At 35.6% G+C, this 14,469-nt stretch overlaps 1 pseudogene; it reads left to right on the top strand.

Annotated features, from left to right (window-relative positions):
- The first annotated feature begins 2,929 nt into the window (after positions 1-2,929).
- On the top strand, positions 2,930-12,916 carry LOC114749041 (kinesin-like protein KIN-UB; annotated as a pseudogene).
- The last annotated feature ends 1,553 nt before the right edge of the window (positions 12,917-14,469 follow it).

Below are 14,469 nucleotides of genomic sequence, written 5' to 3'. Positions count from 1 at the left end.
TTAGCAAAATCACTCTATAGTCACCTGAATATGCCAAATTACCATGAGGGACCCGGTCTCAAATTGTAATTATGAAATCAGGCTAAAAAGACAAAAGTGCCCTTATTCTCTTTCTTCCATCACCCCATCTCTTTCTCTTTCCTTCTTTTCTTTCCCTCTGTCTTCGTCATTCTCTCCCGCTTCATCTCCCTCCCTCTCTTCTTCCTTCTATTCCTCTCCCTCTCAAAAACATTCATCTCCTACCTATGCATTCATCAATATGATTAAGGTTGTAGCCATTCCCACCAATCTTTATTACAAAAAAAATGGTGACCCATCATTAATGCTAGTTGATGACTTTCGACTTTCATTTCCAGAGATGTTTTTGATATAGTGTTGTTCGATTGTCGAGAATACTGTCTTCTTTTTGTTTACTTGTACGTGGGAATCGATAATTTCCTCATTTGATTAGAGTTTCTGGTTGCTGTCAAAACACCTCTGGTTTTTTGTCATTTGACTTACTATTGTTATAATTTTACTTAATAGTGTTGTAACCACAGATTGGTTAGTTTGATCACAACAACATGGCATGACAATCTAAAAATGTTGGTATTTTGTGTATGGGTAGAGCAATATTAACATTTAGTATTTATAGTTGTAAATGGTATCAATATAGATCCATTTAATGTTCTGAAATTCATGACAAACCTCCTCACTAACTTATAATTTCACTTACCACAATTGTTATTTGGCTTTCCACTCTTGTCAATTGATTTTCACAACTTGTCATCCGCCTTACTTAACTTGTCATAAATTACATATCAGAACTTGTTATCTGCTAAAGAAATATGAAAATTCTGTCATTTGAAAAGAGAAAATTAAATTTTTATGAATTGCTTATCATAAGTTGTCATTTTCTTACTAAATTTGTCATTCGTCTTACTGAACTTGTCATTTGCCAAGGATGTTTAATAAGGTATATGACAACTTCTGATAAGTAACTCATAGGAATTTAAGATTCTACGTTAAAATGACAATTTGTACAATTCCTTTGCAAATGACAAGTTTAGTAAGACGAATGACAACTTCTGATAAGCATTTCATATGAATTTAATTTTCTCTTTTCAAGTGACAATTTCTAGATTTATTTAGCAGATGACAAGTTCTGATAAGCAATTTATGACAAGTTTAGTTAGGCGAATAACAATTTTAGTAAGGTAAATGACAACTTCTAATAAGCATTTTATACAAATTTAATTTTTTTGTTCAAATGATAGAATTTTTAGATTTCTTTAGTAGATGACAAGTTCAATAAGGCAAATGATAGAATTTTTGTGTTTCTGTCGTTGTATTTCTGTCACCACGTTTCTAATTAAGTGTACAACATTAAATAGCTCTATATTGTTACAATAGAGAAATGATTAACAAAAAATGTTAACATTCCTCTGTACAATATAAAAAGACTATAATTATCAGATTGTCATGTGTTTCTATCATTGCATTATTGTCATAATAGTTAAAAGTCTGCATTAACAACACTAGCATGCAAAATTACAACAATAATGATCATTACATTCCCTCCAATATATTTAACTTCTCCTTCATCACTTGCTTCAAAATGTCCACCAATGTGGATGTAATGTAACAAATTCTGTTTTTGTTACTGCATTTCTATCATCACAACAATGGTGATCGTTACATTCCCTTCAACACGTTTACTTCCAGATTTCTTTGGTGAGTGACAAGTTGAGTAAGACGAATGACAAGTTTAGTAAGACGAATGACAACTTCTGATAAGCAATTCATAAAAAATTAATTTTCTCTTTTCCAATGACAACATTTTCAGATTTCTTTAGCAGATGACAAGTTCTAATATGTAATTTATGACAAGTTGAGTAAGGCGAATGACAAGTTATGAAAATCAATTAACAAGAGTAGAAAGCCAAATAACAACTGTGGTAAGTGAAATTATAAGTCAATGAGGAGGTCTGTCATGAATTTCAGAACATTAAATGGATCTACATTGATACCATTTACAACTATAAATACTAAATGTTAACATTGCTCTGCCCATAAACAAAATACCGATATTTTCAGATTGTCACGCCATGTTATTGTGATCAAACTAACCAATCTGTAGTTACAACACTACTAAGTAAAATTACAACAATAGTAAGTCAAATAACAAAAAACCAGAGGTGTTTTGACAGCAACCAGCAACTCTAAATCAAATGAGAAGATTATCGATTCCCAGAAACAAGCAAACAAAAAGAAGACAGTATTCAACTAGACCATCTTCAAAATCTTTAAAATATTCAAACCAGCGAACCCTGTAGCTTCTATCAACAGCTTAAAGAACTCAGCCTTCTTCTTCTTTGCTAACAGAGAAAATGATCCATAAGGTTGATCGCCATTGTTCAACAAAAAGGTCGTAATCACTCCTTGTTTTAGAATTGTAGAAAGTCGTCCCAAATCTTCCATTCCTCCGTCACCGACCACCTTCCTCTCTTCTCCCTACTGATATCCTATGCAAGGAGTTCGAAAGCCCTCTTTGCCCCTCATGAGACCATTCGCCATGGAGGAGACCCAACGAAGATGCTGCTTTGACCCAAGGAAGAAAGAGAAAGAAGAAGAGAGGGAGAGGAAGTCCGAGGAGAAGAAGGAAAGAAGAGGTCTCTCACCAATGTTTGCCTTCGTTATTGAATCTGAGTAATTGAAGGGTATTTTAGTCTTTTAGGTGTGATTTGCTAATTGCAATTTGAGACCGGGTCCCTCATGGTAATTTGACTTATTCAGGTGACCATAGAGTGATTTTACTAATTCGAGGGTCTTTATTTGTGATTTCTCCAAGTTTTTAGGTACTATTTTCTAATTAAATTTTTAACAAGTCCAATTTTTCCAAAATAAAACTTATTCTCTCCCATCTGAATTGAAAGTTTGGAACGGAACATTTCACTTCAGTTCTCCGCAGGACTTGCTGGCTACTTCAGTCAATGCCATTGCTACATTCACAGTACAGTTTCACAGTTAGCAAGGAAAACAGATTCTTTATTCTTGCTGCAGTGTAGCAGGTTCTACCACCAATCTTCGACGGTTTCTGGCTCCTTCTCACCTGCACCAACGGAACAACAGCCCCCCCGGGGGCGGCTTACTGGCAGCCATGCCTTTGAATTTGAACAACGACGACGAGAGCCTTATCATCCATTGAGATGGCTGAAATCCTGTGAGTTTCGGAAACTCGTACTGATTTTCTTTGCCAATGGCCTCCAACGTTCACAGACATGGCGCCCAAAGGGGGACTGCTAAGCTCGATCGGCTTGTTTCGGCGGGTGCCAATCTTAAAGCGACGTCGTTTAAACCAAGGGTTCCTCCTTCATCGCAGTCTTCGGGATCCGCTCTTCGCCGGAGTAGCCCGGCGTCTTTGTCAGCTAGAAACGGAGACGGAGGTTAGTGCCTTTTTTTTAACCTTTTGTAAATCCTAATGCTGGTTGGTGCTCCTGAAAGAACGAGTATCAGCTTGTAAAAATGGCGATATGTGGCATATCATTTTGTTTTATGTACTACAGAAATGCAACTTCATTTTGGCTTTGTTTGGTTTTTCAATATAGAATCTGCGTGCTACTTTACTTTTACCCATCATATTCTATCTAATAGATTGATCAAGAGTGTCGGGAGGAAATTCCCTTATTTAACCTTTTAATTAGTTCAGAGTAGGAGTGGAATTTTGTTCGTCCTCTCCTTCTCCCTCTTTATCTCTGGCAATGAGGTAGGTTGAAGATGCGCGAGAAAGTTATAGATTTTTAGTAAGGAGAGAGGGGAAGTATTGGTGGAATTAAATGGGAGACTACGTTTGGCTTGCTTTGAAGTGATGAGGTTGTAGTTACAAACATGGTGGGAAAGCAAAATGCAGATATAGATTGGAGGAAGAGTGATGAGATGTACTCATGTCGTCAGGTTCGAGTTCACTTGCCATTACCATCTGTTACCACTGAGCTCCATTGATCCTCACCATCTGTTGAGCTCCACTGTTTGTCATTGTCAGTCTCCCTGGTGCCTGATTTCGTTTGATCACAATTAATTTACTTGGAAGGTTTTATGCATGACGTATTGAGTATTTCACTACATTGTGCTACCATGGCTTCTCCAGCCTAATTTTTCATTTCTAATTCCTTTTCAGTGAACTCCATATTTGAACACCTCCCAAAACCATATCAAAAACCCAAAGCCTTGCTCTTATCTTGCACAGAAGAAGGTCAATTAGCTTGAGGAGTGATCAATGTTCAAGAAGAAACCACAATTGAGCGTTTTAGGGGTGAGGTGGTGGTAGGAAGGAGGAGGAAGAAGAAAGTATAAAATGAATTGTTTATGGGGCGTTTTAGTCTTTTGCATTCTACAAAATTTTGAAAACATTTTTTGTCTTTCGTATGTGCCTAGGGGTGCACTTCATACATGTTGACTTGCTGCCACAGCTTGATAAGTGAGTTATAATAAACCATAGCAAACATGTTACCCCATACGAGCTTGTGGAGTTGCCCTTTGACTTTGAATAACACTTGAATTGGAATCAAAGGAGTACGAATCTTAGCAGCCTCCTGGAAGTCTCTCGTGTCGTAATCTATGAATGTGTGTCCAAATTCGAGGGTCATCAAATTCACCAACCAGGATATATCGTGGTTGCCCTCCAAGGGCATGCTTTGGATCATTCATTATTGACCCAATGGGGCGTTGCTTTGCTATCAATTTATTCTTCCTTGCCTCTGTCTTCGATTGAATATGAGGAGGATACTTTGAGACCGTTGGAGATATTTTTCTCCACCAAGCACCTGCACCTGAATCCTGTGATACAGTTCCTAGGGCTTTGGTGTTCAGGGCTTGGAACTGACCAAATCTTAGCATGGCCTTCATATTGTGTATGTGGCCAAGAGGAGATTTTCTGTATGCTGGTTGATAGAGTATTCATTCCTCCTTGAAAAATTATATAGGAGAGAGGCAACAGGCTTGCCTTATTTAACCTGTCATTCTTGGCCTTACTAATTCTAACCAAAAATGAAGAAACAAAGCAAATACAATGCAAAGCTGTAAATGACATGGAAAAACACACATGTATTTTAACAACCTTCTTGCTGTTGTCCTTGGTGTGCCCACCTTTTTAACAGTGATCAAACCAGCCCTTTCCATTTTTCTTGCTATCATTATTAGCTGTGGGCTTAAATTTATTATTTGCATTGCTAGGTTGCCTATGGAATACTAAATCAGCACCATGAGAGGTCTGTCCATCGTTGTTAATATTCCTTTGTAGAGTTTTCTTCCTGCTTTGTAATCTCCTAAATTGAGGAAAAAAACAGCTTTTAGTGTGGGACGACACTTAGTACCTAGATATCATCTAATTGATATGAAGGTCCCTCAGAAAGTTTTAGGTGTCTCTTTTCATCAATCTTCCAGTAGTTTTCTGCATCTTCTGGGAAGATCCATGTGTATGTCTTCAATTGATCTGGCTACTGTCAACATTGAGAGGGTTCATTAAAATATTGGTTTGCATGTCTTTTACTTTGCTTTACTTGGTAGTGGGTACAATCAATTTCAAATATCTGTCACACTTTCATATGCTTCTTGAGCTGCCTCCCAAATTTCTGAAGCAGTCTATAATACATGGAAGTTCCACTGATAGTCAGCTCTATAGAATTTGTGATCGCACCACTGCTTGATTGTTCTTCGCTTTCTAAGTTCTGTACTTAAGAATTGTTGCTACCAGCAATTTAGTTTCACCAGTGAGGTACCCTTCCTTCCCTTTGCCACAAATGAACAGTTACAGACCTACTTCAAAGTGGATAGTTATACCTCAGTAGCTGTTGAGTTTATGGCCTGCAATGTAAATTGAAGCACCATCATTAGCCCCTTGATTTTCTGCAGGATTCATTTTGGTAGTGGGTTCGGCCATGGTTTCAGTGGGGTTAAGGTTGTTGGTAGTCTGAAAGTTGTATTTGGGCATGGAGTAGGTTTTGAAAGCCTAGCTCTGTAATCATGAAAAATTTCATGTATAATTCTTATTTATTCGGGCAAAATTCTTCATACGTGAACAGGGGTTCTGGCTGATAATAAATAGAGGAAGGAGGGACTTGCAGGTTACACTTCAGATCCTGTCTAAAAGGTAGAATGGGAAAATATTGTTACAGCCATAAAGCACTAATCTCCATAAGAGAAGAAAAGGGAAAGAAAATGATGTTGACAAATAAGGATTGGATTGTTACACAAAATCTGAATATAAAGGAGATTTGATGTGATTTTAGATCTGGGCAATCTTCATTGATGGTGTTAAATCCTCCTAAATACTTGTGATCTTGTGTAGCAATTATCTCTAGGAATGAATAATAATTATTGCGGCCATGTTTTTACACATCACATTTTTTATTCATTTCAAAAGGAATATCTAATTCTATTATAAAAAAGGAATATCTAATTCTTTTGGGACTTTTCTTGGTGTCCAAAACCCCTTTACAAATGGCAAAGGCAAATGCAGAAGACTATGCTTTTGCACTACTTTTTGCCACCGCTACTTGCTTTTAATTTTATCTTTTATGTGGACCAAGATTATTTTATGCGTCTGATAAACTCTAGCACCTACATCTTCCTTCTTTTTTAAAGAACTTGGTACTGGCTGTAAGATTTAGATACTTTAGGACCCTATAGATTATTTTTAAATTCTCTCCAGTTGGCTTGTTCACTAACTGACTAGCCACACTTACATAAAGCTGACTTCATGATGTGTATGAGAAAGATAAGTTAGCTTGGCTCCCAATCTCTGATTTGTCCAATATCTAATAGGGCATTCTCCTGCTTAAGTCCGTACTTATGACTTGTAGGTGGAGGCCATGTGAGTTTTAGTTGGTTTATATTGAGGCAGAATTGATAAAGCTAAAAGACAGAATCACAGTGCACATGAATCATTTCTTCATATTAAGAGGTTACAGTATTGATTCTATCTATAGGGATTAGTGACCATTACATAGTGACACGTATCAATGGAAATGAGAGATCTAGAATACTAGCAATCATGAACTATGTGGGCCTTCTTAGTTTTTTGGCTTCAATAGTTTATATCCTTATTTTTTCATTTCGTGGAGAGGGTCTAAGGTATACATTCTTTGTGAGACAATACTCTAATATGTCCTTGCCACCTCCATTTCTAAGAGGTAGCATAACTATCCTAGGTCCTTCACTTCTAACCTAGTGGTAGCTGACTTCTTCAATTTAGTAATCCCATCAAGACAGTTTCCAGTGACAACAATGTTATCAGCATATGCTATTAAAATTGAAATTTCTTCATTAGATGCTGATTTAGTGTATGATGAGTTTGGCATTATTTAAATTTTAAACTTGCTGTGAAATGGATGATGTGGGTTTGGCAGGTAAATTGCCTTCTAGCACAAGTTTGTCTGGTGAATTTCTGGCATATGAATTTTTGTTACTGGTGATGATAAAGGGCTATAGAGCAGTTTGTTATGAGTAAATAAAGGCATTTAATGGCCAATATGTCTAGAAGCTGAAGATGTTTCAGGGTTTGTTTTGCAATATCCTTGTTATGTATTTAGAACCCAGAATGATCTATACTTGGCCATGGAATTTGAAAATTGATGCTTAAGATGAAAATAGCTATTTAAATTGCTCTTGTCATTCCTTTGCTTATAATTGGGTCTTGGTATGACTTTGTTGTTGTGCTATTTTCCTCATCATGGTTTGATAGTACCTGGGAGAGTTCGAGTGGCTGTAAGATTGAGACCTCGAAATGCTGAAGAAATGGTGGCGGATGCTGATTTTGCTGACTGTGTTGAATTGCAACCTGAGGTGAGTCCGTTTGATTACCTTTCTGTAGACGCGGCAGTGTATTTTTACTTATAATTACACATCTTGGTTTGTTAAATTCTTTAGCCTTCCTTCAGATTAAACCTTTTTTTTTTTTTTTTGCTTTTTTAATTTACTTTCAGTTTAAAAGGCTGAAACTTCGGAAAAACAATTGGGATTCAGACACATATGAATTTGATGAAGTATTTACTGAATTTGCATCACAGAAGCGTGTCTATGAAGTTGTTGCTAAGCCAGTGGTGGAGGTTTGTTAAGTTGCAATTTTTTTTAATCGAGTTTTTTTTTGTTTGTTTGTTTTGGTGAGCTATCTAGTTTTGTTGTACTTGATGCCTTTTATGATTGGTTGAGCATCATCTTACAATGTTTCAATAATCTTGAATGTTGGCTTAATGTTTCAATCATGTTTAATTTTAGCACAATGTTTCAATATATGGGCTTCCATGTTTTTTCTGTTGTATTATTGACTTGACTTGTTTTGGCAATCTGGTGTTTAGAGTGTTCTTGATGGATATAATGGGACGGTAATGGCTTATGGCCAAACAGGCACTGGGAAAACTTTTACTGTTGGACAATTGGGGGAAGACGATGCTTCCAGTCGTGGCATCATGGTTCGTTCCATGGAGGATATTTTAGCAGATCTATCTCCAGAAACTGATTCAGTCACCGTCTCATACTTGCAGGTTCTATACTTTTAAGTACATTACTGGATTTTGCTTCACGTGCATCAACTTTTAGATCTCTTGTTTTCAAGTTGTAAACTCAGTGATTCCATTTTAATAATTGGAAAATTGGATGTCTATTTGGCTTTTTCATGCTGTTCTTTTATTATATTGTATTCATAAGCTATTTTAAATTTATTAAAAATGTTTAATCCGTTTTTGATCCTTGAAAAATGTGTAGCTTTACATGGAGTCTCTCCAGGACTTGCTTAATCCTGCGAATGATAACATTCCCATTGTGGAAGATCCAAGAACTGGTGATGTATCTTTGCCTGGGGCTACACTTGTAGAAATCAGAGACCAGCAGAGTTTTTTGGAGTTGCTAAGAGTGGGGGAAGCTCACCGTTTTGCTGCTAACACAAAGTTGAATACTGAATCTTCTCGTAGCCATGCTATTCTGATGGTGAATAAAGAAGCTTATTTCTAATGAGTTAATTTATTTTTATATATGCCTTGAATCAATAAACCAAATTTGGAAATCTACCGATTTTGTAACTTTTTATAAACAGTATGCAATAATGAAGTAACCCTTTCTCTTACAGGTACATGTTAAGAGGTCTGTCTTAGAAGGTGGAGATATTTCTTCTAATGAAAATAATGACTCTTCTCATTTGACCAAACCTCCTAAACCACTTGTTCGAAAGAGCAAGCTGGTTGTGGTAGATTTAGCAGGTTCAGAGCGTATCCACAAGTCAGGTATATGCTTAACTTGAGATATTGTTCTATCTAAAAATTTTCTATATGATATGAAATGATGAATTTCATCTTAGGGACATCTCTAGATGCATTTCTTATGTATCTTTTGCATGCATGAGGCATGCTGACATCTGTGTGAACAAGTTTTGGTTTCGTCAATAGATCTGCTTTGTTGTTTTTCACACGTTCATTTTCTAGAGAAGAGATGCAATAAAGATTACTTGATGTTTCATCAATAAAGATGCCCTTATTTATTTGTTGGATGATAAATATCTTGAAATATTACATTTTTACCCCTATAACATGGCCTAGCATCATTCCCACTGGGATTTTGACTTTCATGCATCTACTTGGTGTTGGTCATTGCCTTAACTGCAACAAAACTCATTTCTTTGTACATTATATGGAGTCCTAAAAATGAGTCAAAGCTATTCATGTGTGAAAAGTGCATCTTGCTGGAGGTTTTATATTTCGTATTGATATGTTGATGGTCTAATAGCTTGTATTTGTATGTCAATATGTGCTAAAATTTTCCATCTCTTTTCTCCTGACCAGGGAGTGAAGGACAAATGCTAGAGGAAGCTAAATCTATAAATCTCTCACTTAGCGCATTGGGAAATGCATTAATGCTCTGGCAGAGAACAGTGCTCATGTTCCAATTCGTGATTCCAAACTCACCAGATTGCTTAGAGATTCTTTTGGTGGTAAGATGCCATAATATGTTGTGTCCGATCTCATGCTATTGAACATTCGAACTTAACCTAAATAAAAATATATTTGCTATTAAATTTGATTTATGGTTTAAGACACCAGTTTTGGTTTCTCAAGCCCCTGTTTGGCTTGCTGTAGAATATGTGTTTTACATTTCTTTATTGTTAGCTGTTGCTATTTTAACATGTAAAGAGAATGGGCAGCTTTTATTCACTGCTTCTTAAATGCTGTTGTTATTTTGTTCTGTCCTGAAGTGCTTTCTCTTTGTCTAAGGTTTTCAGTTGTTGCAGGAGGGGGATACAAGTTTGAAAAATTAACATGATATGCATCTGAAAGTTTTCCTCCCCTCATTGTGTCGTAAAAGTCTTGGTTTACAACCCACCTCTATAGACTGCTTGCTTAGTGCTTATTAGATCTTTTGAATACTTAATACAGTGTCTTCTTTCATCTCGCGTGCATACACATCTATTTTTCAATGTATAACTAAATTTGTACACGTCATGTGTCTATTGGCAGCCTCAGTCTTCATGTTTTTGAAGTAAAAGGCCCTTAGTTGTTCCTAAAGGACAAAAACATGGTGGGATATTCCAGTCATTTCATTGCTAAAAATGGAATTGATGAAATGGTCTTTAGATCATCTTTTGGCATTAGGTGCATGATTTGAGGAAATGACCTATATACCCATTTTGTCTTTTAGTGAGGACTTGTCTGTCTGACATACAGATGGGGAACTTCTTATACATTTTTCCTAGCTGTTGATACCCATTGTGATTTTAGCCGTGTCATGTTATCCTAATGAGTTCTTAAACAATTTGCAGGTACTGCTAGGACTTCTTTGATTGTAACTATTGGACCGTCTCCACGTCATCGTGGAGAGACTGCAAGTACTATACTGTTTGGCCAAAGGGTCAGTTTTCATATTCATGGATAACTAGACTTATATGTGTATATTTTAGCATATAAATACAATATGCACTAAATAGTAATGTGAAATTTGCGAATATAATCAGGGGGAGTATACTTGAGGATATTTTAAATTCTATTAGGATTCGTTGACTTTATCTGATGTAGGTCATTTTTATTTAAATCAGGATTTAACTTGTCTTTTTTGGGAAAAGTAATTTTTGGGTTTTCAAATTTTATTTAGATGCAAGTCAGTCTGTGTAGCTTTGACCCCGTTGAAACTTAGGCTTGAATTTTGACTTGGTGCAGCTCAGTTCCTATAGCTTTAATTATTTAAAGTATTGGTCCCCAAATTTTAGATTTTTTGAAGCCTAGGGACTAAGGTTTTAAGTATTTAATACTGTAGGGACTGGGGTGCTGTAGGTTAAAGTCCAAGAACCAAGTCAAAACTATAGGGACTAAGTTGCATCGAGTCAAAATTTAGGGACTCAGTTATAACAAAGTCAAAATACAGGGACCAAAAGATTAATTTTCCCTATCTTATAAATTTCGTATATTTAGGTTTATATGATTTATCCTGTTATCCTATCTTATTTTATTTGGGATTATCTGATCAAAGATTTAGTATCTTTTAAATCTAAATAAAGTTTATCATGTCTTTTAGGATTACAGTAGCCTAGATTAACTAGGAATAGAGCTCTACAAATAGCCTTAGATTGGTAGACTTTTTGCCATTGGAGTAATGTTCATTATTTTGCAATCACTCTCCCCCTTTACTCTCTAGTTCTCACTTCTTTCCTCCTATCTCTACTCTCTCCCTCTTTCTTCTTCTTCCTCCCCCTTCCCCTCTCGTGTCCTACATTACCTGTTGTATATATTTTCCCCCAGTTTTATGAACTATTTAATTGTTAATATTAATTTTTCTATATTTGAACTATATCTAAAATATTTGGTGATCTTATTGTTGGATAAAGAGTCTCATTGCCTAAGAAATCTGGAAGATGTATGGTTTTCCTCCTCGTGCCGTTTGTCAACCTTAAAATGGCTGTTAAATGAGTTGTGCTAGTTGCCAGTATTTTTGACCATGGATCAGTAAAATTTTATGGTTAACAGATGATCTGTATTTTATAGACTTACTGTCCTTTTCTCGATTACACATCTCTTGTAATATCAAACATAAGATGTTATTGATGATTTACATGGCTGCATGATTGATTGGTTAAGTGTCATTTGTGTCACGTAGGCAATGAAAGTTGAGAATATGTTGAAAATAAAGGAGGAATTTGATTATAAAAGCTTGGCCCGGAGGTTTGAGGTACAAGTAGATAAGTTGATTGCAGAAAATGAAAGGCAGCAGAAAGCTTTTGAGGCTGAAGTTGAAAAAATAACTTTGGAGGCTCAAAGTCGTATAGCTGAAGTTGAGAGGAATTTCACAGATGCATTGGAGGTTTGTATCTATAAGTGATCATAGTCTATATCTTGAGCGCACTACCGTATTAAATTTATTAATCATGTTCTATAGATGTGAGTTTCCATCGTAGGTGATGCTTGACCATTGCTGTATCTCTTATTTTACTAATACTATAAGTTCTCAGATATAGACACATATACATATATATATTATGCAAAACCTACAATACTTAATATAAAATCTTAATACTTAGTAGGGTAATAATGCCTTTAGCTCCAAGACTTTCCTACTTTTAATATCTCTTAACCCAATAAACTGTAAAAAATTATCCTTGGATAATTGATAATTTAGCAATATGAGCTAATTCTACATTGTAATTTTGAAGCTGACATATGCTGCCCTTTGCTGCATATTTTTTGATAACCTACGGCAGCTTAGACTTTGAACTTGATGGTTCTTGAGTTCTTTTAACCCTCTTCTCTCTTTATGCGTTCATTGTAAGTTGTATCACGCATTGTAGAAAGAGAGGTTGAAATGCCAGTTGGAGTACATGGATTCAGTCAAGCAGTTGGAGCATAAGTTGGTATTGAGTCAAGAAAGACCTGACTGCAATGGTTTTGTGGATGGACACGGCCAGGTATCTTATTTGAGATTTTATTGTTTATTTTGGAGTATTTGAAGTGAATTCTTTTCATAAATTTTGGTTGTTATTTTTCTTGTAAAAAATAAGTATTGATTATTTCAGATTATTAACTTTTGCTGTTTCCATGAACAGTTTAGTCTTCCAAAATTCTTATTTACTGCACGAGTTTGGATTTCTTTTGTGATTGCTATTTTACTGCTTGCGTTCCGTGATGCATTTTATTTTTTATTTTTACCATTTATGTTATGCCCATCAGTATTTTTTTTCCCCCTTTTGATTTAAAAAAACTTGGTTTTGTGCCTTTGATCTGATATTTTGGTTTTTGCTCTTGTTTTGAGTGGATTTATTGCACCTGGTAAAATATCGCCTGTTTCATGTTTGTATTTACAGTTATAATTATCATATATGGATTTCAAAAAAGAAATAGAGCATATACAATAGTTATAGATTTAAGGTATTTACATAACACGCAAGGCAACATAATTACTAAACGGAATAATCATTCTCTGAAAAAGTTGTCTTGGCAATTCACGAAGCCCTTTTATTTGAGGCTTTGATTTGAAAATAAAAAGAAATTTTACATTTCTAATATGATCACCCCAATGTGGCAGCTGTAGTAATATCAAGGCTGCTGTTTCATTTGTGTAATCAAGTATCTGGCACCATCAAGCCAGAGATAAGCTCTAACACCACTTTGATGGACGGAAGACTTGAAAAACAATTGTATTCATCAATCATCACCAATATAAAGGGAGTCTACTTCTACTTATATAGGACCTCCCTTTCCCATTCTTAACCACTAGGCATTAGCTACTAACCTACCTACTGTCAGGACTTTTCCCTGTACATGCAACGCTATCACCTTGCTTTATTTCTGTATGCAAGAACGGCATCATTAGGAGAGGTTGCAAGATGTACACATGAAATCACAAAGGAGAGTTCCACGTGCTGCTCAAGAATCCACAATGCATCTCCACACTCCAAAACACATTCAATAATTAATTAATGCTGATACAGTTTTAGAAAAGAAAATGTAGAGTAATGTCATATTTGGAAGCATGGGGCTATGAAGAGAATAAATAGAAGATATAGTAGAAGGAGAAGGAACAAAATGGTAATGAAGAATCTAGGAAACTAGAGTGTGGTTCTTGTTGTCGGAGATAAAGGGAGTCTACGTGAAAGGGAGGAAGAGAAAGACATGGGGTGTAACGGTAAAAGATGTAATTTTCAAGCTTAACACTGTTTGTGACCTACAATTTAATTAACTAATTGTAGGGACTAAATTGTTAAAGGGACCAAATTTCAGGGACTAAGTCGTGATGAGTTAAATTTAAGGGACTGAGTCACAATTGAGTTGGATGTTGAAGGATCAAATAACTAATTTCCCTTTCTTGTCATCTTTAGGAGAATGATACATGCTTATGCATACAGAAAGGAAAAAAAGCATATTAAGAATAATAAAGGCTAATAAAGACTAATTGAAAATTAATGAATGCCAATAAAGCCAACTTAATGAATGCTAAATATTTATCGGGGAACAAAAAACC

This window comes from Neltuma alba, unplaced genomic scaffold (genome assembly GCF_004799145.2).
Source record: "Neltuma alba isolate B1F8T4 unplaced genomic scaffold, ASM479914v2 tig00000954_pilon, whole genome shotgun sequence".
NCBI lineage: Eukaryota > Viridiplantae > Streptophyta > Magnoliopsida > Fabales > Fabaceae > Neltuma > Neltuma alba.
The sequence above is the reverse complement of the archived record's forward strand: the minus strand, read 5'-3'. Positions and strand labels throughout refer to the sequence as shown.